The sequence below is a fragment of the Lichenostomus cassidix genome, chromosome 4, assembly GCF_008360975.1.
Source record: "Lichenostomus cassidix isolate B80296 chromosome 4, HeHo_3.0, whole genome shotgun sequence".
NCBI classification, from domain to species: Eukaryota; Metazoa; Chordata; class Aves; order Passeriformes; family Meliphagidae; genus Lichenostomus; species Lichenostomus cassidix.
The window spans coordinates 27247985-27272515 of NC_139484.1; the positions used below are offsets into that span (position 1 = coordinate 27247985).

The 24531-nt window shown below is 42.7% G+C and overlaps 3 long non-coding RNA genes across 5 annotated transcripts; 2 read left to right on the forward strand and 1 right to left on the reverse strand.

The window, feature by feature from the left end:
• The first annotated feature begins 1634 nt into the window (after window positions 1-1634).
• Window positions 1635-8580, forward strand: LOC146438131 (uncharacterized). Of its 2 annotated transcripts, none has more exons than XR_014851671.1 (2): window positions 1635-2003; window positions 6875-8580. It is a non-coding gene; the product is annotated as an uncharacterized LOC146438131 (long non-coding RNA). The 2 variants fall into 2 exon arrangements; XR_014851670.1 differs by lacking the exon at window positions 1635-2003 and adding an exon at window positions 2856-2970.
• On the reverse strand, window positions 8027-15734 carry LOC146438132 (uncharacterized). The gene is made up of 3 exons (XR_014851674.1): window positions 15606-15734; window positions 13311-13479; window positions 8027-8340 (listed from the first exon to the last, which is right to left on the reverse strand). It is a non-coding gene; the product is annotated as an uncharacterized LOC146438132 (long non-coding RNA).
• On the forward strand, window positions 9622-13193 carry LOC146438133 (uncharacterized). 2 transcript variants are annotated; one of them, XR_014851673.1, is made up of 4 exons: window positions 9622-9750; window positions 12392-12522; window positions 12618-12751; window positions 12917-13193. It is a non-coding gene; the product is annotated as an uncharacterized LOC146438133 (long non-coding RNA). The 2 variants fall into 2 exon arrangements; XR_014851672.1 differs by lacking the exon at window positions 12618-12751 and having other exon boundaries at window positions 12392-12474.
• Window positions 15735-24531: the final 8797 nt, after the last annotated feature.

The window sequence follows — 24531 nt, forward strand, 5'->3', positions numbered from 1 at the left end:
GGACACCAGCATGGGTGTGGGTGATCATCCATCCATGATGGCTGCAGGCAGCTTTCTTTACCTGCCATTAGTAGGGTCTTTTAGAGAGGAACAGAAAAATGGCACAGAGTGAAGCACACAGGGTCCATAAAAGCCTTCAGGTTGGGCCAGGTTGGTGCCGGCAGCTAAAAACCCACCAAGTGAGACAGGATTATGGATTTAGACAAAGGATCTCAGAATATCTTTCTGCAAGCTTTTTGCTTAGGGTGAAAAGTGTTCAAAATGGGTTTAATCCCCCTTGCTCAGTGTTATGGGCAGAGGAGAGTTACCGGTAACTGCTGGTAGCACAGAAGTTCCTGGGCCCTCTTAAATGAAGACCAAAGAGGATTTGTGTGAGCATGGATCATTCCTGCCTGGGAGAAGTTATAGCCATGGAAGGGGCAGGCAGAGGAAGCACAGGCAAGAACAGAGCCTCAAAAATAGCTTTTTGCCAGCATATGCAGTTTCTCCCCACAGAGTTTTCCCATGGGAATGGCAAGACCCCCTCCCAGGTGATGCTTCCAGGTATGGGAGGACAGGGGAGGATCACCATCCCACACAGCAGGTATCCAGGCTTGCAGCTGCTGGGGAAATTGGGTGTTTCCCTGTAAAAGCATTTTTTTACTAGGAAAGGAGGCTCGAGATATCCCAGAAAAGCCAAAAAACTCCCATGCATCTCCCAAGTGGGAAAATGCCTCTTTTCAAAGACTTGAATGCCTTCCTCCATCCTTGGGCTGAGTTTTGCCTGTAACTCTATTTATACTCAATGAAAACTTCAGGGGCTGGTGGCCTTTGAGGATGTGGAATGTGCCAAGTTCTGGTTTTCACTGGTATTAACATGTACATGGCCAAACAGATGGGAAACCACCCTGTAATACAGAACCAGCGACGTAAATAAACATCAGAAACCTCTCACTGCTTGCTTAGGCACTGGTGGCTTTGCTCATATTGGACCAGGCCCAGAGGCAGAAGATCTGGGGAGCTGAAGATACTGAAAGTGGGAACTTCCCCGCCACAGCACTGAGTTCAGAGGGGTGGGGTGCAGAGCATCCTGTGTCTCTGTCCCATGAGCCTGAGATGGCAAAGGACACCTCTGTTGCATGGAGAAAGTAATTTTGGGCTTTCCAGCTCCCTTCAGATCAAATGTTATTGCATTAGGGTGGGATATTTTGGAGTTGTTTCTCTGCTGGCCATTTCACTCCAAACAGTTTAATTAAAAAAACCAAAATTTTTGGCAGGTTTGTGCTGCTTGGTATTTAAAGCCAGATTATATGGATTTATTCTCCATGGGATCATGTGATTTGCTCTGTCTGCAGTGTCAGACAGCTGTAATTGAGTTTATATTAACACTGATTAGGAAAAATAGCACTGTGTTCCTACCACCTGAGCACAGAGAAGGAAATCACCTTGGGCACGAATTTGTGTGTGCCACAGGAGTTCCCTGCAGCCAACAAAATATCCAGAGCCATCTCTGGGAAAATTAGGCCTCAAAATTAAAAAATTAAAATTAAGCCCCAGTAGCAGCACCCCTCATTCCCAGACAGTCTGCAGACGCTGGTGTGTCTCCCAGCTTGCCCCAGCCCCCTGGTAAAAGCAAAGTTTCTTTTGGTATGGTAATTCCCATGGCCCTCTGGAGATTCCATGCCTGAGAAGCAGCAGGGTTTGGAGGGGCTGCAGCTCCAGGGGCTCTTTGGACTGTGCTGTGCCACAGGGAGCTCTGACTGTCCCACATCACTCCTTGTGCAGGGACAGACAGACGGACGGAGGAGCCCCAGCCACACCAGGAGCCACTCATGCCTGAGAGATGTGCTGTGGGGTGTGGAACCCCAGAAAAAAGCTGGGCTGCCAGCACTGTGTGTGGCTGGGGACAGCCCTGTCTGTCCTCACCCAGAGACACTGCAGGAGCATGCAGAGACAACAAACAACAAGGCCAGAGACACCACCAGAGCTGTGGCCTGGCAAGCAGCACTCAAAACACTGGCAAGGTAAAACCCATGGGTTGAGATAAGAAGAGTTGAGGAATTGAAATAAAGTAAAATATAACAATAGCAATAATAACAGTAACAGAGGAAAAAGAGTCAAGAAACACAAATGGTGCACAATGCAGTTTCTCCCCTCCCACTGACTGATGCTTAGACAATCCATGAGTGGAAATCAGCACCTCCCAGCCAACTGTCCCTAGTTTATATACTGAGCATGATGTTCCATGGTATGGAATATCCCTTTGGCCAGTCCAGGTCAGTTGCCCCAACTGTGCTCCCTCCTGGTTTTTTGTGCATCCTCTCACTGCGAGAGCACGGGAAATGGAAAAGTCCTTGATTTAGGGTAAGCACTACTGAGCAACAACTAAAACATGTATGTGTTATCCACATTACTCTCATATTGAATGCAAGACACAGCACAGCACCAGCTACTAGGAAGCTGAAACGAGGACAGATGTGTCTCAAAAGACAGAGTGAGAGCTGCAGGAACAGAAAGTTCCTTTAATGCAAAACTAGTTTCACTAAGAATTAAGATATAAATAAGGCACATTTTTCTGCACAACATTGAAGAATTATTTCCCAGAAAGAGGCAGAGGAATTGGCTGAACCTGATGGCTGACTCCTCTGCTTGGGAACCAAGATGAACCTGTTGCCACCAGCTTGAGGTCGGATTGAGGATCTCCCTTCTTCTGGCTCTATCTCTCCACTGTGAGAGACCTTGAGAGCCAAGAGGGCTTTTGTTTTTGCAAACCTGCTCTGGCTTTGGGAAGGCCAAATAGAAGAAGCATAGAATCATAGAATCAGAGAATCATTGAATCAGAGAATCATAGAATCATAGAATCATAGAGGTTGGAAGGGACCTTGAAGATCACCAACCTCCCCACCAGGGGCAGGGATACCTTCCACTAGGCTCCATCCAGCTTGGCCTTGAACAGTTCCAGGGATGGGACATTCAGCCTTAGGTTGGCATGCGAGTCTTAGAAAATCAAAGAGAGAATTTCTCAGCAATCTTTTTCTCTGGGTAAACAAAGCACATTTCCCAAGTTTCTCTATAGATCATGATCATCTCTTACACAGTAGTGTAGGTTAAAAGGTCAGCCACCTTTAAATAGGCCCTAATTGACACTTCCCAAAATGAGGGTTATCAAACCTTAAGGTGCAGCTCCCAAGGCAATCAGTGACAAACATCTAATTCCAAACATCTGTGATACAACACTGTTTCTGTTCAGGCTGAAATCATGGGGACAGGAGGAGCAAGAGCTGTGTCCTTCTGAGCCACTATCTCACCCATTCTGTCCCTGCCCCTAGGAAACCTGCGTGAACTGTGTTTGGAGGGAGCAAATCCTTCTGCTGGTGAGGCCATCTCTGCCCTTGGGGTCTGTACCAGCTTGGGAGGGACAGGAGTGACCAAGGTTCTGTAAATGGCTCAAAAAAAACCCCAGACTGCTGAGGAAAATCAGTTTTCTTAATCAGTTCATGTGATTTGAGCTAAAAGGGAAGTGTTCTGAATATGGTTGGATGCTGTTATGGCAACTCCCAAATTTGCTGCTGACCCAGGCATCACTCCCCCTGTCCAAAGGCAGAAGTTGGAGCAAGGCAGGGCCAGCAACACACTGTCTAAGACCCTGGAAAGGCAACAGCATTGCCTCTACAATTCCCTGGCAGGAAATAACTTTATGTGAAAAGATCTGCTGCAGCCCAAACATGGCATGAGCAGGGGAAAAAAAAAGGTATTAAAGGGTGAGGTACTGAGTGATGTTCTTCCTGTATAAATTGCTTTATTCTGAGTCATTCCAGTAAAACAAATGGAGAAAGAGAGCAGCTTCTCAATGTACAGACATGACTGGAACTTGCTTTTTGGGTATATTTTAGAAATTAACCCTGGTAAAGAAAGATGGAGTTGAGTGATGTGGGAATAATAGTGAGGGACTTGGGAAGAGGATCTTTATTAAGTTATTTTGTTCTCACTTGCATAGCCTTGCTAATTAACATTAATGAAAGAGTTGTAACTTGCCAGTTACTTTGTATGACTAAGAGCAGTGTTTTCTACAATACAGTCTAAAAAATTAAAGCAAATCATTAGCGAACAGTTTATCCAGGACTCAGGGGAAAAAAAAAGAAAAAATAAACTAAATAGGAACATAAAATATGTCTTCTAGGAAGTCCTGAAACAGGTCTTTCAGGCCACAGTGCAGATATTTCAAATGTGTCAAGAGTAGGCTGCCATTTCTTTAAGTCAAAAGGAAGAAGAAATGGCTATTGTGGGAATCGAGCTGCACCGTTCGCCTCTTCATCACCCTGATGTACAGCAGAAGGCTGAGGCTTATTTACGGGAAGCTTGAACTGAAATTGCTAACTTGTGTGTACCTTATTGACACTTTGCTTCTCCCACAGGAGGGAGAATGCCAAACTTCCCAACACCCACTGCTATGTGTGTTACTGAGCTGAAAGTTAAGGGAGGCCTGAACCAGAGCTCCTCCTATAGCACGCTATTAAGCTGATAAATAGTATTGATAGCAATCCTTGGGAAAAAATCTTTATAGATAGTCCTCTGCCTGTTTTTACCAGACCTAGATTAATACACAGCTCCATCCATTCATCATCAATGGTGAACATCTTGACACAGAGAATCTCAGTTTTGCCATGTTACATCAAACCTCATTCATGCAGCCATGCAGAGAACACATTCACTAATTTTGGGGTTACTAGGATCCAAATTAGTGCACAGACCTGCAACCCCAGCTGAAACACAGGACAGAAATAAAATCAGTTACAGCTGACTTTAGGCACAATCATTTTTCCCCACCTAGAGCGTGTTTTAACAGGAAGGGTGGTATATGCTGCAGTGCTTGCCCCTGGACTCTCTGAGAAGTGTAAGAGGAGTTCAAAGTCCTGCTGCATAGTCACAAATAGGGCAGTATCTGATATACCTGATGTTAGACTGAAGGGAAGAATTCATAAAGAATACCATTTAAGAAACAAGGACGTGTTAGTGTGGGACAAAATCCACTCCTTGTGCTGGTGTTTTGGCCAAAAACAGGCCAATGGTGTGGATTTCTTTACACTACCCTCCAAATCATAAATGCTCCTGTTTTTTCAGCTAGTTTTCCCAGCAACAACTTGAAGATTTACAATGTGCTTAATTTCGGTCTTTCATTTTAACAGCAGAGAAGAAGCTGAAGGCATGTTTTTCCCAGGTCCTTATTAAAGTGATCTTCTCAGATCCACAGAACTTCAAGCTTCAGAGGCATCCTTGGGACACAAGAGCATTCGCCCATGAAAAAGAGACACACTGGCTCTTATCTTCTTCTATACCTTTTTAAAAAACTTTCAAGACCTGTGTGAAAACCTTAAATTACTGTTAGCACAAATATGCTCCATCCTCAAAAGTCCAAAGTGGTGTGCATTTTAAAGTCCTCTTAATGTGCACCTTCCTCAGGAAGAAAAAGGTGTAAGCCAAAAAAAGAACTCCAACTCTTCAGTACTTGAGGCAGCATACCAAATATAACATGGGTTCCACAACACCTGTACATGTAATTAGTATTGCAAATTAGCAAGTTTAATTCTAGGAACAGAAGGATTGCAATATTCTCTAACTTTAATTTTCAGTTTGCCTCTGATCATTCCTAAACAGAAGTGTTGTGGCTAATTCTGCAGATACTACATGAAGTGACAAGATTAAAAGGAAAAAATATATATATAATAAAATAGGTTCTTAACTGTCCAGTGTACCTTAATGAATAATGAATACCTTCTACCTTAATGATTTATTATTATTCATAAATTTAATCAGCCTGTGAAATAATTTGCCTGCAAGGCACCCAATTAAAATAATGGCAATGAAAAAGGCTCCCTGGTGCATGTGCCCAGCACCTCTGACAATCTGGCCACCCCAGCTAAGGACAACAGTACCAAGCTGTGAAATGAACCCCAAGAGGGCTTTTAATGCAATCATTTGGTTTAGGTATTCAGCACTTGAAGCCAGCTGTGCCATGTTTTTTTTAAGGGAAATATTCTTCCCAGAGGACTGAGGGCTTCTGTCCTGTTGTTGGATGGACTCGATAACAGCTTTGGAAAGATGGAGATACAGCAGCAGTGAGGTCTGCTCGAAAGGGAACAGGACTGCAGTGAAGGGAACCAAGGACCAGCTGTTCTTTTGGGATTGGACATCACTTCTTACTCTCATTCCTCACATTGTGCTGAATATAAAAAAAGTTTACACCCCAATGGGACTTTAGGAGACCTCAGTCATCTGCAGGAAGCTTTTTTTGGAGAAGGTTCCTATATTCTTGCTGATTTGTAGGTCTCCTGAGCCTGAGATATCCCAAGGCTGATAACTTGTTTACATTTGTGAGCCTTGCTGAAGACAACAGGGTGTCCCAAGCACTGATCTAGGAGAGGCAGCCTTTGCATGCGTTGCTGCCCATAGAAGAGGCTTGTAGAGAAAACAATATTTGGAGCTAAATGTATTTAGCTCCAATAAGAACTATGCCATAAGTGATCTTTTCACATTACCTGCAACATCTCTACTGACTTCCGAAACAAAAACCTTGCAGGAGACGTTAACTTTGCCATAATTTTCTTGATTACTTTATTCCATTTTCAGACTCAGAATATTTTTTTAGCCTTGTGAATCACTAATCATGTCTTCTACTAGAAGATATCAGCAATAACAGATAAGAATGACTAACAATTATTTTTTATTTTCCTTTCAAATGTGAGGCAGGTGATTCTCCACTGCCAAATCCTGCAAGGCAGGACTAAATACCCAATCTGAGCTTTCCAAAGAAGCGAAAGGAAAGCTAGTCTGGCTACAGAGGCAGCTTTCTCTTAGTCTCTAGGGAAAAGTTAACCTGTACCTCTGTATTTCACAGGCACGAGCAGATGGAAGAGCTCCAGTTGAGTCACTGCTTCTCTAAAAAGGCTCAGACACAAGGTATTGGATCTCCAACTGCAAGAAGTCACCTCTGAGGTTAAACCTGACCTGGTAAGACCTGGCTATATTCTGGTGCTGCAGGATTTGGCTCAACACTAAGAACATAACTCCTCAAAACTCTGGGCTTAATTCTCTCAGCTGAGACACCTCATGCTCTCAAGATTCCTTGGTGCAGATATCTCCCACCAATAAACCAGAAATGCCTATAAATTATTATCCATCTTATATTCCAAACAAGGCTAAGGTGAAGTTTTTTTCCTTCTCAACTTCTTGTATGGTGCCATAAAATGATCACCCAGAGCCTTCCATCCCTTCCAGACTAAGGAAGAGCTTTTATTGAAGTCTGGGGATGCTTTTCTTTTTCTTCTTTGCTTTAGGGATCTGTATAATATTGGGAGATTGTATGACTCTTGTGGGAAACAATTTTTAACACACACCCTGGACATCCAGAAGAGAGGCTCCTGTGAGAAAGCCTTACAGTGGCTGCTTTAGCTTTGTCAATGGCATTTTTGCGACCAAAGGCTCCCATCTGAAAAATTAAATTCCCACAAATCAGCGAGATAAATACTGCAGCCTTTCCAGTCATTGGCAGGGTACTTACAGAGCCAGCCAACTGCTTCAAGAGCTTTCCTGGTATAAATGAGCTCATGGAACACTCTGCCAGAGCTCAACAGGCAAAAACCAACATTTAATCATCTTAGGAGAGTGGCTGGCTGGGCTGCTGCAAAGTGAAATTAAAAACTTACAGTTTGAACATCAGACCATCAGAAAACCAACACCCTCCAATACTGGTGCTGTTAGAAATCTGAAAAAATTCATCTGCCCCAGAGCACTTTGCTGGCTGGAGAGCAGCTGGGTGCAGCTGGAAGTCCACATCATACATCCATGCTGCAGGCATTTTCTGATCCAGAAGAACTCAAATGCCAACTGTGGTGAGGGAGCATGGGAAAGGTAGTGAAGAAAACCAATCAAATTATATGACTGCTCTGATATTATATTTATGTTTTGATAGTACTTTCCATGGTTTGGAAAATGAGAGTCGGATGCAATAGCTGAGAAAATTTCCCTTTCTGAAATTCAATACTCAGAATTCTTGATTTCCACACTGTATTTAATATGGGAAGATACAATGCTATGACAGATCTCAAAATCAATATATCATTTTGTACCAGTGAATTGCCTAAGGCAGTTGAAACAACCAGAACAAGAGGTTAGACTGCAGGCTAAAAGCATGTTCCTTTACAATGCCCATGCCCCCCGTCTAGACTTTCGTCTTGATGCATGAAGAAATTGAAAAGATCCATCATGCAGCTTTCCTCCATCACTCTAGTGCTCATTTGCTGGCTATGGCTTCCCATTTACAGTGGTCTGAAGTCAAGATCAGGTTGGTGAAGTTTTGACCACCTGCAAGCAAAAAACAGAAGAAAAAAATGTGCTAGTTTGTGAAATATTCATCTGAGGTTTGAAACACACAATTAAATTCTTGGCTCTCCTGCAGAATCCCAATGGATTGCTGGGCAAACCAACTCAGATCTGGGTCCTGGAGTTGAACTCCTTTTCCTTGTTTAAGCCCCGCCAGGTTTCAAGCCTTCTGTGTGTGTATCTCCCAAACAAACAATAAATAAAGATCTTGCACACACTGAATTGTCTCTGACTCTCCTTAAAGCAATGTCTATTGCTTGACTCAGTGAAACACTACAGCATCCAAGTCCTAAGGTAGTGCATCTGCTGCTCTAGAACACACTGGTGAAGGGACTCTGACCTCTGAAAATGTGACTGAAAAGCACTGGGTATCAGGTTCATACCAGAACACACACCGGAGTTATTGTCCACAAAAAGCAGGTGGGAATCTGATTATATTTCACTATTATGCCAGTATACTGTCCCTTGGCTTTAGCTATTTGTCTATTAAGAAATCTCCTCAAGGAGATGACTTCTTCCTGCCTTCTCCCATTCATCTCCACTCTATCCCAGCAACAAGACACATGGGCTACTGGTGAGGGTCCAATATCAGTTGCTGTCTTTCCCCACACTACCATTATGCATCATCTCCATTCCCCACTTGCCATTCACTTCAGTGCTGTGCTTTCAGTCAAAGGCTGTCCCACGCCAAATGGGGAGTGAAGGGAATTGATGCTCTTGACGTGGATCCTCCTGTTTTGATGTATTTTTTTCAATTTACCATTAATGCATTGGAAATTGCTCTGTTGGACAATCTATTTGTTTTCTCTGCCAGCAGAGTGGAGAAGCAGCCTTTCATATCATATTCAGATAGGGCAAAAAAATAGGCAAAGCTTAAAGTCACTTCAATCTTTTTCCGTTCCAGGTGTGTACCAGGTTTGTGCTGAATAACTGATCTGATTTTCCATCCATGAGTCACACAAAGAAATTTCCAAAGCCATAGCATGAATCTGGATGCTCAGATCATTCTTGATTTATTTTCAGATGCAAGAGTCTGTGTTTGAATCTTTTGTTTCTTTTGAAAATTCCAATCCAAGGAACAAAATAAGGGTAAGGGGCTCCAAATTTAGAAGAGAAAAATAACTGCCTCCTGAAATAATCCCAGCATGAAAATGTTGCTATTTGCATCCTGGGAGATATTTTTAAAAGTCAAAAAGCTGTTTTGACTTAGTTTGAAATACAGAAGCTCTATCCTGGACAATTGTGATGTCACCACACAGACCATAGGAACCAGGGTTGGAAGAAGTATCAGGAACCCACTCTGTCCTACCTGGCTCATATTCATGTGCACAAAGTTGCTATAACTCTACTGCCAGGCCCAAATCTCAAATTCAGAACATCTTCTTATCAGAGGTGGGAATTCCTTGTTTAAGGCACATTGTCGCAACAATTATCACAATTTGCACTGAAGCAGCCAAGGAAGGGCAAAGCCGCACCCTTGGAAGGTTGGCTACTTTTAAACTTAAAACTGAGAGTAAAGTTTCCCCCTCCTATCTTAGAAGTGACCAAATGCACCTATGTCGTGGGTTTGAGACAGGACCCTTGCCAGGAGGACACACGAAAAAGGGCAAACAGGCTTCAAGCTTAAAGTTGCAAAAGGTGATTTAATTACCTAACAGAATTGGAGGATAAATGCAAGGCAAAAATAAACTTTTCATACATCATTTTGTTCACTCCCCCCTCCCTCTTACGAACCTATAGTATTCACCCCCTTTCCTCCTTTACAATCCACAAGCCAGGTGGGGGGGAGGGGGGCAGGGTGTGGCATCTCTTTTCAGTCCACAGAGCAGATTCTCAAATTTATTCATCACTACAATTCTTCTACTACAAATACTCTTTATCTCTACTTGTTTCTCTCTCTCTCTCCAGACAGTTTTCTGCTCTCACCCCCACCCTCTTAAGAAGCAGTCTCTGCACTCACCCCCCCCTTCTCTCTTTCCAAACCAGCAAGACAGACAGAGGGCAGGGTAGGGGTCCTCTGGTCAGTCCAATCAGGAAAAGAGGTTCTCTACTTAGCCAGGGGTCCTTCCCACGAGAGACAGTCCGCTGAGAACTTCTTTGGCGTGGGTCCAATCTCACGAGCAACATCCCACCCAATTCTGCTGCAACATGAGTCTCTTTGTCCATAGGGTGCTGTGCAGACTCTCCCGAGCCAAGGCCAGGCTGCTTCCATCCCAGGAGCAAGGCCTTTCTCTCTCTTGCAAGGCCTTTGCAGTTTTAACTCTTAAATGAGACTCCCACTGGTTCACAGTCTTTTCCAGGCATCCACCTGCTCCACTGGAGTGGGCTGTGGGTAGATTTCTGCACTCCTGTGGACTCCATGGGCTGCAGGGGGAACCTCCTGCCCCCCCATGGCCTTCACTGTGGCTCGCAGAGGGTTTTCAGCTCCAGCACTGGAGCACCTCCTCCCCCACCTTCTTCACTGACCTTGGCACTCTCCATGCTGCTCTCCCTCTACATATTTTCACCTCCACCTCCTCCAACTACAAAGAAGTGAAAGAAGTGCGCGCCTGGTTTGTTTTGAATTTTTCTTAAATATGTTTTCACAGAGGCGTAACCAGCACCTCCAATTGGCTCAAACTTGGCCAGCAGCATGTCCATCACCTTCAGAGCCATCAGAGATTGGCTCTGCTGGACTTGATGTAAAAACTTCCAGAACTTGCACTCAGGACACACAGGAGCCATCTTTGTGCCACACCCCACCCCTCAGACACCTCCCTAGGCCTACTAGAACAGCTTCTGAGGGGTCCAAATTTCTCCTAGATGTTAAAAACACTTCACTGATGTTTTGGGCCAATCAAAACCACCACAACCTAGAATTACCCTTGATTAATAACATTTTAAAAGGAGAAGAAAACAAATGCTATAAGACACCAAAATTCTGATTTCTATGCTGGCACCTGACAATGAAACATGTCAGAAGATATATGCTCCGAGACTGGATTGCCCTGAATGACAAGGAGAAAACTGTGCAAGGGTTGCTAAATATACTTGTTTTGTGCTGGGTGAGACTGCACTGCCTTGCTACATGAAGCAGGCAAGCACAACCACAGGTTCAGTTGTTTTCATCATGATATTTTGTTCAATACCTTATCCAGTCTGAAACAAGTAAAAACTATGCTTGTTACCCATAGCTACTCTCCTACGTCTAATTATATTAGCAGGGCATTAGCAGGTACATTTTTAATAGTGAATCTGACAAAAGAGTCAAATCCTGAAGACGCACAACCCTTCTTTTCAATATTTAAGTATCTCTTCATATATTTGCCTATTATGGTTTTGCCTCATTGCATATCTGCTGATTTCGTGACAGTACATTCATCCTGACACTACAGTCACCCACATATTTCATAAGTATCTTCTAACTATGGAGACACAGAAGTGAAACAGAAACCCTGTAGAATAACTACAGGATAAATCTGTCGAGGTGTTTTGTGCTGCTTTGCATATACCCTGAATGTCATGATTAATGAAGAAAAATACAAGGTCCCTGACGAGCTGAACTCTATTTCTTCCTTCTTCACAGGAAGTTCCACTTTCTTTGCAGTACTGGTAAATCACTCCCCTGTTTCGTTCCCCACATCCCAAACACCCACATCTTTTCTTGAGACAGGGCGGTTTTATGGGATTCCCTGACACTCTGCATTGGCAGTGACTTGTGCAATAAGCTACTGAAGTGACAGAAGCCTCTAGACCCCACAGTCATAATGATGTCTAAGTAGCTGCATGCCCTGCATCAGTCTTGCCCATGAAATATATAAACAAGCACCTTCAGTTTTCCAACGCTGCTTGCTGTTGGCTTTTAAATAGGAAAAGCGAGGTGTTGGAAAGAAACAAGAGCCACGAGTCAAGGGTGACCACAGCACAGACAGAGCAGTAACCTTGCCAACCAGCGAGCTGCCCCACAGCACCCAAATGAGCCAGGCAGAGCAGGGAGCTGCCAGCATGTTTCTCTAGCAGGCAAAGTCACAAATCAGTCCTGTGACTCCTTCAGGGGATCAAGACAAGGAGCAGCAGAAGATAAATCCAAAGACAGGACTTAAGACAAGTACACCCACAGCATTACCCAGGCATGGGGTAAGCCCTGGGCTGAAATGGGGTTCCTGGAGCCGTGCAACAGAGCGAGTGGGTAAGAGTCCCAGGAGGGGCTGGTCAAGACAATTAAGATCTATCAGTGCCAGCAGGGCTGCCCGCTGCCCACCCACTCCTTATTTAAACAGGCAATATATACAGCTTGTACACGGGACAAAAGGAGGTTTGTATGGAGACGCAGTTCACAGCAAAGCCTAGGATGCAGATATTTTTCCAATGAAAGCAGCACTGTAGCACCACATGTTACAACCCACCCCTGAAGGTGAGGTAAACGAGGTCTTCTTAATAGACCCTTGGGTCAGATTAGTGTGAAATGTCACTGAATGACTGATTTTTTTTTAATACATTTATTTATATAGGTGTTTATATAATCTATATTATATATTATAGTATATATTTAATTTTATATTTGTATTTATATTTATAGGGTTTATTTTAGAACAATTTGGTTGCACAAATCCAGAGCTGCTCTGCACAAGAAAATCAGAAAATCATCCACAGGCATGGATGTCAGCCCCTGAGCAAAGAGGAGCAGCACACAAACTGCTGTGGCAATGAGTATCAGCACAGTGCCGCTGCTCTCCAGACATTATATGTTTAAGGATGACCTACCAAGCTACCCAGCTGATGTGTAGTGGTGTTTTCTTTTTGTTAAAAAGCAACAGATTTCTAAGTGGATCTTTAAAAACTGCTTTTTAGATGCAGTGAGTACATACCTGAAGCACTCTTATCCATATCTGGGAGCTTCTGACAGATCCTATTGCCAAAGCAATTCCTCGTCCTTACAAATTATATGTGACAGCTTTATTTCTGATACATACCTTGCCTTTTGGTGCTCCTCTGTCAGCACTGTATTGCAAGCTGGTTCTGATACGGAACTTCCTGCAGAAGCATGTGATTTGAGCTTACACAGCTCAAATGTGAGGTGGGTCCATGATCAGGAACATACAGAAATGGGGAATTCATTTGGCTTAGGGAAGCTTTCAGGTCCTAGTAAGAACCAGAAGTTGTTTAGTTCTTCTCAATAGTACCTCAGTCATACAGAGAGGAGGAAACATTATTTAATTTTGCCTTTAACAAAGTGTCAGATTAGATGAAGCTAACCACGCCAGCCAGCTTTTTAAAAATCTTTTCGGTTCAAGCTTCATTAAACAAAAATTCTTTGTTTTTGAGAAAATCAGGTACAGGTTTCCACACATGAGAACCTTAGCAAATACTAGGAAATGGTAATTTCCCTCTGGTGGTAAATCCTGTTGTAGTGTAGGAAGCCGGCAAAGTTCTACCTCCAGGGAAAACAAAAAGTCTGATGCTGGAGATGAGTCTGGGGAAGCCAGCTGGGTTCAGGGGCCTGTGGAGGCTGTCTCTCAGGCAGTAGATGTCTCTACATAATATTTTGCCAACACTTGGGCTCAGAGCTGACAGCACAGTATTGAGATAACAAGCCTCAATGAGAGGGAGAGCACGCAAGCTGGGAAGCAGAAACCCACTGGGGCCATGTGAACATTGCTCATAGAGCTTCATATCAGTTTGGAGCAAGTGACAGAGTGACTTGCATCTGTTTGCAGTATATTTTGTAAACATATCCCCAGAGAGCTCGGAGAGGGAGCTTCAACCAATATCATAGACCATGTTTTCAAGAACACCTCTGCTGAAAGCAAGTTCCTGCAACTCTAACTGTGACATACTTGGCTGGACTTGCAATGAAAGCCACTGTGAGAAAAACAACAACAAATCCTCCCTATTTTGGATCATGTTTTTAAGACTCCATAGCATTTATCCATTCTAAAAGGTTTCTAAAATGAGATCTGGTGTGTGCTGAAGACCTTTGCTGATCTGCTTGTTAATAACAATTGTAGAAAGCTAATCTTCCTGAAATCTCACCCCAGTTCTAAGTGCATTTCCAAAAAACTGTGTTTATGTGCACACTAGTCAAAAATATCAACCTGCCCTTAGTTTTATTCCAAAAGCAGGGATCACAATAAACTGCTTAATTATATCACTGCACAAATTACTAATTCTTCCATTAAATAGCCTAGACTCTTGTGAAAACTACAAATTGAACTGTTCACTAGGTTGCTGATGGTCTCCTTATTTTATTGTTTCAGCAATTAGCCAGATCTGAGAGGCTTTGAAATATCAGCTGTGATAAGCTCTTTGACACTGCTGTCAGTGTCATTCTCAGATTGTCATTCATCATTCCCAATGAAAAGTGACAGTCATGAGATTAAACTATGATTTCCTTATAAAGATGAGGAGTCACATTTACCTATAATTAATATGCAGGCTTTGACAGGCCAGACATTAGTAGCAAAATTTCAAATTATCAGCACAAAAAAATAAAAAGACTTATTAACTGCAAATTAATGTTTATGAGGTGAGTGAGTAGTTGAATTTTACTTCCTTCAGTGGGAAATTTTTCATTAAAGGAATAGCTGTCCTCTTTCAAGGGAGAAGTATTCAAAACAAAACTCGTGAATACATGCATGTATTTTTTTGTCATCTGTTCTGCTTGCTCAAATGCAGGGGGAAATTGCACGCTATCAGAAGTGTGCTTTGGAAGCTGCTTTCCACAGGTTTATTTCCCACTAAATTAGTTAAACTCAGCACAGAGAAATCTCAGGCCAGAAATTAAGAGTCTGAGCAAGTCTGAGAGCCTGATTTGGATTCCCACAGCTCATAGGAGCTGGGAAAAGTGGTCACAAGCGGAAGAGCTTATCTGGGAGCTGGGCTCAGTTCCCAGTCTCTGACCAGCTGCCAGCGTGGCAGTGATGCTGTTTGCAGCCTTGCACTGCAGAAGCAATTCCTGTGGGAAGCAGGACACTTCCCATGCGGTGGAGGTGCAGTTAGCCACCCTGCAGAATGTTTCATGGAATACTCCTATTCTCCCAAGGGTTCTATGGCACACAAAGGGATACCAAGACACTGCGGCACAAAAGGAAACACTAGTGACCATAGTCCCTGGGAAAGCAAAGGCACAGAGAATCACCAGAGCCAAACGTTGTATTAGTTTGAAAACAAATCAGTGGGAGATTGCAAGTCAGGATTAAAATTTAATAGAAAAATTAAAAATAAGTGCAATAATACAAGGAAAAGGCACTGACAAAGTCAGATACAACCTGACACCCTGTTAGGGAGGTGGTAGCAGTCCAAATGAAGTAGCTCAGTTCAAGCAGTGATCCTGTGGAAGGTCTGGTCTCCACCTGAAGGTCCAGGGGTAGCTCTTATCCTCTGGGAACCCAATAGACAGGGCTGCCTTGGGCAGTTCCAAGGCCAGGTTATCTCCAGGTGGGAATGCTTGGCTCCTCCCTCCTGGGCAGAGCATCCCACAGTCAGATGAGATAAGTCCATGAGTTCTTGATGGCCCATTGTCTGTTATCAGGGGTGAGCCATAGCAGGACATAACAGCTAATGCCCAACAGCTGGTGGTAAGAGAATACTAAATACATCTATATTGTAACGTAGGACAAATGTCTGGACTGAAGTTTTCTAAGCCTCATGCCTGTACTTGAGCCTTTAAGCCGAGCAGGGACAACCTGAATACATTCAAGAAAACTTCTTTCCCCTTTAAACACAATTGCTGTTTGAGAACAGACAGGGAATGAACAGGGTAATCATTCTGCCATGCACTATCAGCTGTTATTGCCAGTGAGGTCTTTGCTAGCCACTCTAATTTCTGAAATAGCTATAAGAAAATGGGGTCAGTAAAGAAGCAATTGTTCATTTAAATTGCAGAGATGGAATCCAGACTCTAACAGTATTTGCAGAAACAAGCTTCAAAGGAGCACAGGTAGCAATAATTAATTCCCAGTTTCTGCCTTTTGCGCGGTCTAACCTGGATGAAGAAAAAATGACTGAAACATGACAGAACCAAAAAATGTTTCTTCAAAAGCTCTGATGAGGTAGACACTACCAGGAGAAGGAAGCAATTCTGCTCCTTCTGCCCACATATGAGAAGCTGATTTTTTTATTTCATTAGTCTGAGTCACATCCATGGATAATACTAAAGGAGTGTTTACTGGAGGAAGGCTGCTATGCCTACACATAACTCTTCCAAGGATGAAATAGGAATTAGAAACTGAAAGTAAACAAAGAGGCTTTTGTTGAGATGACACATCTGTACACTCGAAGGACTGGAAGATTTACCAAGCTATGTGGCAGTACTATTCTTTTTTATTTGCTCATTCATGCAACTAGAGCCATGATATTTAATTCATCACTTAAAATGCTTTTATCTCACAAAAGTGATTTTCAGATAGTGGCAGCTAATTCATTCCATGCTGGATAGCTTCATCACTGAGATTGACCACAAGGTACATCATTTCTTCCCTTGTTCTCTGAAAAGTGCATCAAAATTGTGCAGTTAAAAGTAAAGAAGAATCTCAAGGACTGTTCAGTCTGAGAGATACAGCAGTGTTTTGGGAATCTTTACTCCCTGAAAGCCAACAGGAGATATCCTAAAGATGACAATATATAAGTTTTCTGGAATTACTGACATACCTTGCTACATGTGGAGAAGACTTGGACCACTCAGAGCAAATACTTTGATGACAGAAGCATAAGTTCTTCTGTGCTTAAAAAAAATTATCAACTCTTACAAAACCCACAGAATATTCATAGTAGTAGTAAGTGACCTACAGAAGTCAAAGGGCCATAAAATGGGCATAACTGCACCTCCTGAAAATGCTATAATTGGAAAAGCAGTGGTCAGTAAGCAAGTGCCAAACAGGCATGAGCTACTGAACATTCACTTCATTTGGAAGCCCTTTGTGTAGCTCCCTCTTTAGATTAATTTAATGTAGAAGTCGCATTAATAATTGTGCCAGCATCAAAACACTTGGGGGCTGAGACTCTGCAAAGAGCCATTCCATCATGTCAGAGTTTCTTCTCTCTGGCAACTCTGGCTGCTAATTAGCTGCAACATTTCTGACAATGGACCATAGTTCACCAAGGTCCTTTTCAAGTGCCTGTTTTCTTTGAGTTAGTGTATTTTCAATGCTTAAAAGAAAAAGTGACTCCTTTAACAGATTCTCCACCTTGGCAGCAGTTTTCTTCTTTTGCACTAGCTGTATTTTACCAGGCATATGGTACAGTAAAAACTGATATTAAAGACATGGTGATGATGTTCAGGTCAGTATTTAATCTTGGAAACATTTTCTGTCAATTAGAGAAGTTAGCACATACTCTCGGACAGATTTTCATTTGGAAAATACCGCAAAGTAGCATAAATGTATCTGTAACTGATTACTGCGACTGACACCATGTATTTCAGCAAGAGTAAGCTGATTTGCACTGGCAGAGAGCTGGCCTTATGTTATAAAAATTTGCTAATATGCCTGTGTACTCTAGGATTCACTAGGGTGCCTGTCCTGTTCCTAGTCCTGTTGTAAATCAGATCAGCATTCCCATCAACTTCAGTACAGCATATATTCTGAAAAGGGCACTGCCATGCTCAGTCTGGCCAAACCTAACATTTTAAGGTTTGCCTCCCCTTCCCCAGGGGAATACCATCTTTTCCTAACATTCTTTTCATCCGCTTTCATAGGCATGTGAGTGCTCTGCAACTCTAATACATTTGGAAATCTTGCCCTTAGATAGTGAGACTTCTTGATCTCTAGAAAGAAGTTTTTAAACCATACAAATGTTAAAGTTAGATCTTCATCTCAAACTATGATACCCCTTACATGTTATTTTTACATAATTGGTCCTTCTAAAGCTGTCTGGTTTTGACCAGTATTAACAATCTAATCAGGATACATGGATCCTTCTTTTCACCAAAGCTCTTCATTCTAGTGGTTAAGCTGTATTGACATTAGTGACATCTCCTACTTACTAAACTTAACAGTTCTTATTTATTAATGCTTACAAACACTGTTGCAGTCAGGCACTTAGAGAAATGTAAAGTCTCATTCAAAATATGTACTACCTTCTTCTCTAAAATGCCAAAATCACTGCTAAAATACGCTTTAATTCTTCCTTTAATCAAGGCAGGGAGAGATTATCTCCTATGTTTTGTACTAAACACTCTCCTCAGGATTACTCCAGTAAAAGACACATATCAGAGAGCTGCAAGGTCTCAATGACCTTATGTGGTGAGGTGTCAGGAAACTTAATCCACAAGCACCAGAGGTTTATGTCCAAAAAGGAGAGAGAGGAGTCCTGTGACTTTATTAATGAATAAAGGGAGAGGTCATGGGCATTTCCCATGGGGTCTCTCAAATTGCTAGAGGACACAGCCTGTTTTATCTTACTTTCCCAGCCACAGGTGTCTTCTCTTTTACCCCATTGGCTGAGGTACTGGAGAGGTACAGACTTCCTGGAATGCCTAGTGCAGACCCCCTGAATACATATCCTCCCTTTCTTCTTTCTCTTATGTGTCTGTTCTTGTAGTTTATTAACACAGTTTTGGGCCAGTCAATCAGTGCAATTCCTATGGAAATCCTTCTCATTGTTTCTTCTCTCTCTCAGTATGGGTCTTATCTTACCTTATGGGTCTCACCTTACCAACTTTTGTTTGTAAAGACACTCCCTTATTCCTTCCATGAGGCAATCTGGGAGCTGAGGATGGCCACAACGTGAACAGGGCAGTGACCTGAGCGACCAGGCATGGCTCTGCCATGTCTGAGCTGAGCAGTCCAGGCAGAACAGTGGCAGTGACAGCTTCTATCAGCAATCCAGAAACCAAAGGGAAAGTAACAAGTCAAAGCCACTGTTAACCCAGGAAACCTGAGTAAAAATCTGGAAGCAGAACTGAAACAAGTATACCTACAACTTTAATCGGACCAAGACTGAAGGTCTGAGCTTGAAACTGAATGGAACTCCTGGCCAGCGAGCAGACAGTGAGGATGGAGGACCCTGGTGAGGTCTCTTGTCAAGGGAGGGGATTGTCCTGCTCTGCTCTGCACTGGGGTGGCCTCACCTTGAGTGCTGGGGGCAGTTTTGGGTATAAAAAAGACATTGAGCTGTTAGAGAGTATCCAGAAGAGGGCCACAAGGATGGTGAAGGGCCTTGAGGGGAAGCCATATGAGGAGCAGCTGAAGTCACTTTGTTTGCTCAGCCTGGTGAAGAGAAGGTCAAGGGGAGACCTCATTGCAGTTACATCTTCCTTGTGAGCTGAAGAGAGGGGCAGGCAGTGATCTCTTCTCTGAGGTGACCAGTGACAGGACCTGAGGGAATGGCCTGAAGTTGTGTCAGGGGAGATTTATGTTGAATACTAGAAAACAGTTCTTCAAGCAGAGGGTGGCTGAGCACTGGAACAGGCTCCCCAGGGAAGTGGTCACAGCACCAAGGCTGACAGAGTTCAGGAAGCATTTGGACAATGCTGTCAGGCGCATGGTGTGAATCTTGGGGTGTCCTGTGCAGGGCCAGGAGTCGGACTCGATGTTCCTTTTGGTTCCCTTCCAACTCAGCATAATCTCCGATTCTGTAATTAGAGATCATTGGTAAACTCTGGACTCTGACAAAATATGAAAGAACACAGATCTTAATTACAGCATGACCAATCACACAGTATGAATAACAGATTGAAATAGAACTTGGCAATTATTTCCTGTAGGCTGAAATATAGCTGCAGAAAATGCCTGCTTAATAATTTAGAAAAATAGAAAAAAGTAGTTTTGTTTGCAAACTGAATAGCCCAAAAGTTTAAAGGGGTTAAATTAATCAAATAAATTATTAATTACAATTAGCTCATTAGAGTGGTGCATCTAAATGTACCAGCCAGCATCAGTGTTGTTTGCATTGGTCCCAAAAGGGACATTTCAAAGTATGTCCTATAGAGACTAGGAGAGAGGTTCTTCTTCAAATGAATGTCCCACCACCAGTTTTCCAAGACCAAACTACTCTTCTCCTTAACTGGCCTGATAAATCATTGTTTTCTACAAGTGAGAACCTTCCTTCAGTAAGAGTGACTATGACTCTTGCTTAGCAACACCCTGCAACCCTGAGGTTAGGCACATTCTCTAAAGTGGAAGGTGGAAGGAGGGGAAGAACATTTTGGGCAAGATCCAAGGTGAACCGAGACCATTTGTTTCTTCTGTAAAGAATATAACACTGAAAAGAAGCACTAACATGGGAGGACATGTGTGTATTGCTTTTTGCGCTAAATATACTTCTATAGAAGGTAATTCCTTTCAGAAGAGAAGAAAAAAGCATTTCTTTTTCAAACACTGAATATGGGGAGTGATAAGATGTTCCCCAGAAGCAGTAAGTCAACCAAGCCCTATGAAGGTTGGGTTCATAGGTCAATGGTTATCTCCCCCTTCCCTGCCCCATGTGTCCAATGCATGTAGGTAGGTGGTGGGATTGTACATTGTGTCCATGGAAAGAGAGAGCACGGATATCAAAGTGGGCATTACAGCACTCAACCTGGGAAAACTTAGGTCAGCAGCTTAGAGTTTCAATGACAGAGCAAGGACCTGAGTGTAGGCCCCACAAGTCACAATCCAGTGCCTCATTCACTGGACCACAACCCAGATTGCTTAAGAAAAGGTCTTAAAATATATGTAGCATGAAGCTTTTACATGTTACTCTATCAGAATCAATAGGACAATTCTGCAGAACTGTGTTCTACTAAAACTCAAAAGACTGATTAGAACAAAAGTTTCAATAGTATATTTTTGTGAAACCATTTATTATCCCACCCGGTTTGACATAGTGTAGTATATTGCACCTATAAATCAGTTGCAGCAAATTATTTAATGATGCATTAACTTTGGAATTTCACATCTATTATAGTTCTTTAGCCAATGTTGAATGCTTTTTCAACAGCTTAATCCATCCCTGAAGTACCGAAGCAGGCACATTCTTTCATCATCAGTGTGCACGTAGTCCTCTCTTTGCTCTTTTTATTTTATTAAAACCCTCCATCTACAAGAATGACATTAAATAATTCCCCAGAGCAGTTATTTTTGTCCTTTGGCACAGGTTAAGCCTGGCATTGACTTAGACCACACTGGAGAACTCATAGATGACTCACTGGTGTCAGGTGACAAAAGATAAGAGAAGGTGAAGTTACTGAATGCCTTCTTTGTTTCAGTCTTCACTGCTAAGGCCAGCCCTCAAGAATCCCAAACCTTAGAGGCAAGAGAGAAAGTCTAGAGAAAAGATTTGCTGTTTGTCAAGGAGGATTTGGCTTAGAGATCATATAGGAAAACTGGATATCCACAAACTCAAAAGTCCTGATAGAATGTGGCCACAAGTGCTGAGGGAGCTGTCAGATGTTATTGCTAACCCATTCTCCCTCATCTTTAAAAGGTCATGGAGAACAGGAGGGGTGTCTGAGGACTGGAGGAAAGACAACATCACTCCAGTCTTCAAAAAGGCCAAGAAAGAGAACCTAGGAAACTACACATCAGTCAACCTAACCTCCATCCCTGGAAAGGTGATGGAACAGCTCATCCTGGATGCCATCTCTAAGCATGGGAAAGAAAAGAAGGTTTCATCATAGATTCATCAAGGGGTAATTATGCTAGACCAATCTGATAGCCATTTGTGATTGTGGTGGTGCATTCCCTCAGACCCACACACCAGTGATGTTCTCCAGTTCTCATCCCTCTTTCCAAGACATGGTGCATCTCTTCTGTATCACGGTGGAGGATAAGGTGAGGGAGCTGGACTTGTTTAATCTGGAGAAGACATGACTGAGGAGGATCTTATCAATGCATACAAATACCTTAAGTGTAGGATGGGGCCAGAGTTTTTCCAGTGTTGCCCAGCAACAAGATAAAGGGCAACATGCACAAACTGAAACGAAATTCCGAACAGGATGCCCAGAGAGGTTGTGGAGTCTCCTTATCTGGAAATATTCAAAACCCACCTGCTCCAGGTGAACCTGCCTTAGCAGGGGAATTGGACTGTATGATCTCCAGAGGTCCCTTTGAACCCAAACCACAGCGTGATTCTGTGTTGACACCACAGCTATATGCGTGAAGGTATTATATAACATTTATATAACAGAAATTTCTGATGAGAAAGCTTGAAAATACAAGTGGTGACTACCTAGAAGAGAATAGAGAGAAGGAAAAGATACAAGAAAGTGTGATTATAGAAGATTGTTTTTTTAACTTCTAAGATATCCCTTGCTAAAGATTCCTCTGAGGTCTTTGAAGCATCCAGAGTGGGATCAGAAAATGTTTTTAGGATTGCTTTTCAAGAATACGAGACATCAAAATAAACTTCTTTAGGTTTATGATATTTAACGCATGGTGCTGAACCCAAACAGCACTTTCACAGATAGAAACCTAGTAGTTTTACTATTCAGCACTGCATTTGGTGCCTGCATAAGAGGATGAGCATTCTGAGGTTTCATGGAGTTCTAGATGTGTACTTCAACAGGTTCCTCCATTTGGGGAAAATCCTTACAACCTTTTGGTGTCAGAATCACCTTTCTGATGACGCTGACAGTTGGTCCGTTGGCTTCACAGAGTTTGACCTAAAGACAGCCAGAATTTACCTGTGAGATTTTGCAGCCACAGTGAAACCCACTTTGGATTACAAGTGTGTGTGTCATTATGTCCGTCTAAACAAAGCGACACCTTTCCAAGAGTCTTCCATTTTCTGCAGCTCCTGCATAAAACTGCTTCAAGTCCTGGAGAGTAAGGTGGAGAGTGATGATTGATCTTTCTTCTGCCACTTCTCACTGCTAGAACAGAAGGAGAGAATAACTCGCTTGTGGCTATTCTTCTTGGCAATTGTCTCTCTTCTCCATTCACCTACAGAGATAAATCCTGCCATGGCAGAACATAGCCTTAAGGAAACTCTTCTGTACAATATACAATGTTAACATTGCATTTCATCATATAACATTGGGTTTAAAAGCTCCTCCCCTTCAGCTGGTACCTCTTTTACTATAATATTTGTTCTAATTTTGCTATGTGCTTTTTCTTCTACCTATTCCTTGTGTCCACACTCTGGTGGTAATTTATGCAGATTCTTCCAGTTCAATCTTCTTCATGCAGAGTAACAATGGCACAAGGACAGCAAGCTGTGTCATGTTGCTTCCTTTTTCTTCTTTAGAAATGGAGAACAAATGTCTGAGGCATTATTCCTGGGCCTGGATACCCTTCTCAGGCCAAACCTCAGGATACTAAGTTTGATAAATGGAAGCATTTTGGAAAATCAGTGTGGTTTCTAGGAGGGAAAACTGGCTAGAACTCTAGAGGAAATGAGGAAAGCAAAAGCTTGTAATCCAACAGCATACAGGGAGAAAAGGTCACCACAGCTGCCTTCCTAACAACCACTGTAGAAAGAAGGCAGAGGGGCCAAGACCAGATTTCTTAAAACACAAAGCCTCTCTCTTCAGTGGAATCAGGAGGATGTCTCCATCCAGTGCATTATCCTAAAGGATATCTCCAGTCAGCATACAATCCTAGCCCATGAGACTGAGCTGAGTTAAAGCTAGAGATGTCTCGTGTCACCTCTACAGCACACACACACACAAACACATCTGTAAGGTGTAGGAAGCAATGTTGTAGCATTGTAGCAGCAATGTGAGAAAGGTCAGAGAGAGACCTTATAGGAAAGGAAAGTGACTCACATTGGCTCTCCAATGCCACAAACTCACAAGTACCAAGACGTGTGCCTGTAAGGAAGCTTTTCAGCAGTCAGGCACTAAGAGACTGAGAGACATGAGAATGGTCATCATTCTCATGATGACACAGAGAATGAGGAAAAATTGCTATCCTCTCCACCTCAATATCTTAGGACAATGACTGCATGTTGAATTTTGATAGGGTATTTTTTTTAACCCTGCAGGAGCTGGCATTAATTCCACCATTAAAACATGTCACCTTTTATGTTCATATAAACAGTCAAAATTTCCAAAGACAAAATATTTCTTAAGGAAATAGTTGCCCTCTTATAACCATTTCTCCCAGATGTACATACTTCAATGAGTAATATCCAAGGGATCAGAGCTTACATATTTGTGCTGAAAACAAAGCCATGACAGCATTGCTTTTGGAGCCCCCCAAATCCTCCTGACACTCAAGTACTTTCCTGAAGGTGGACAGGAAATAATTCAAGGATCGTAGTTTAGAATCAGTC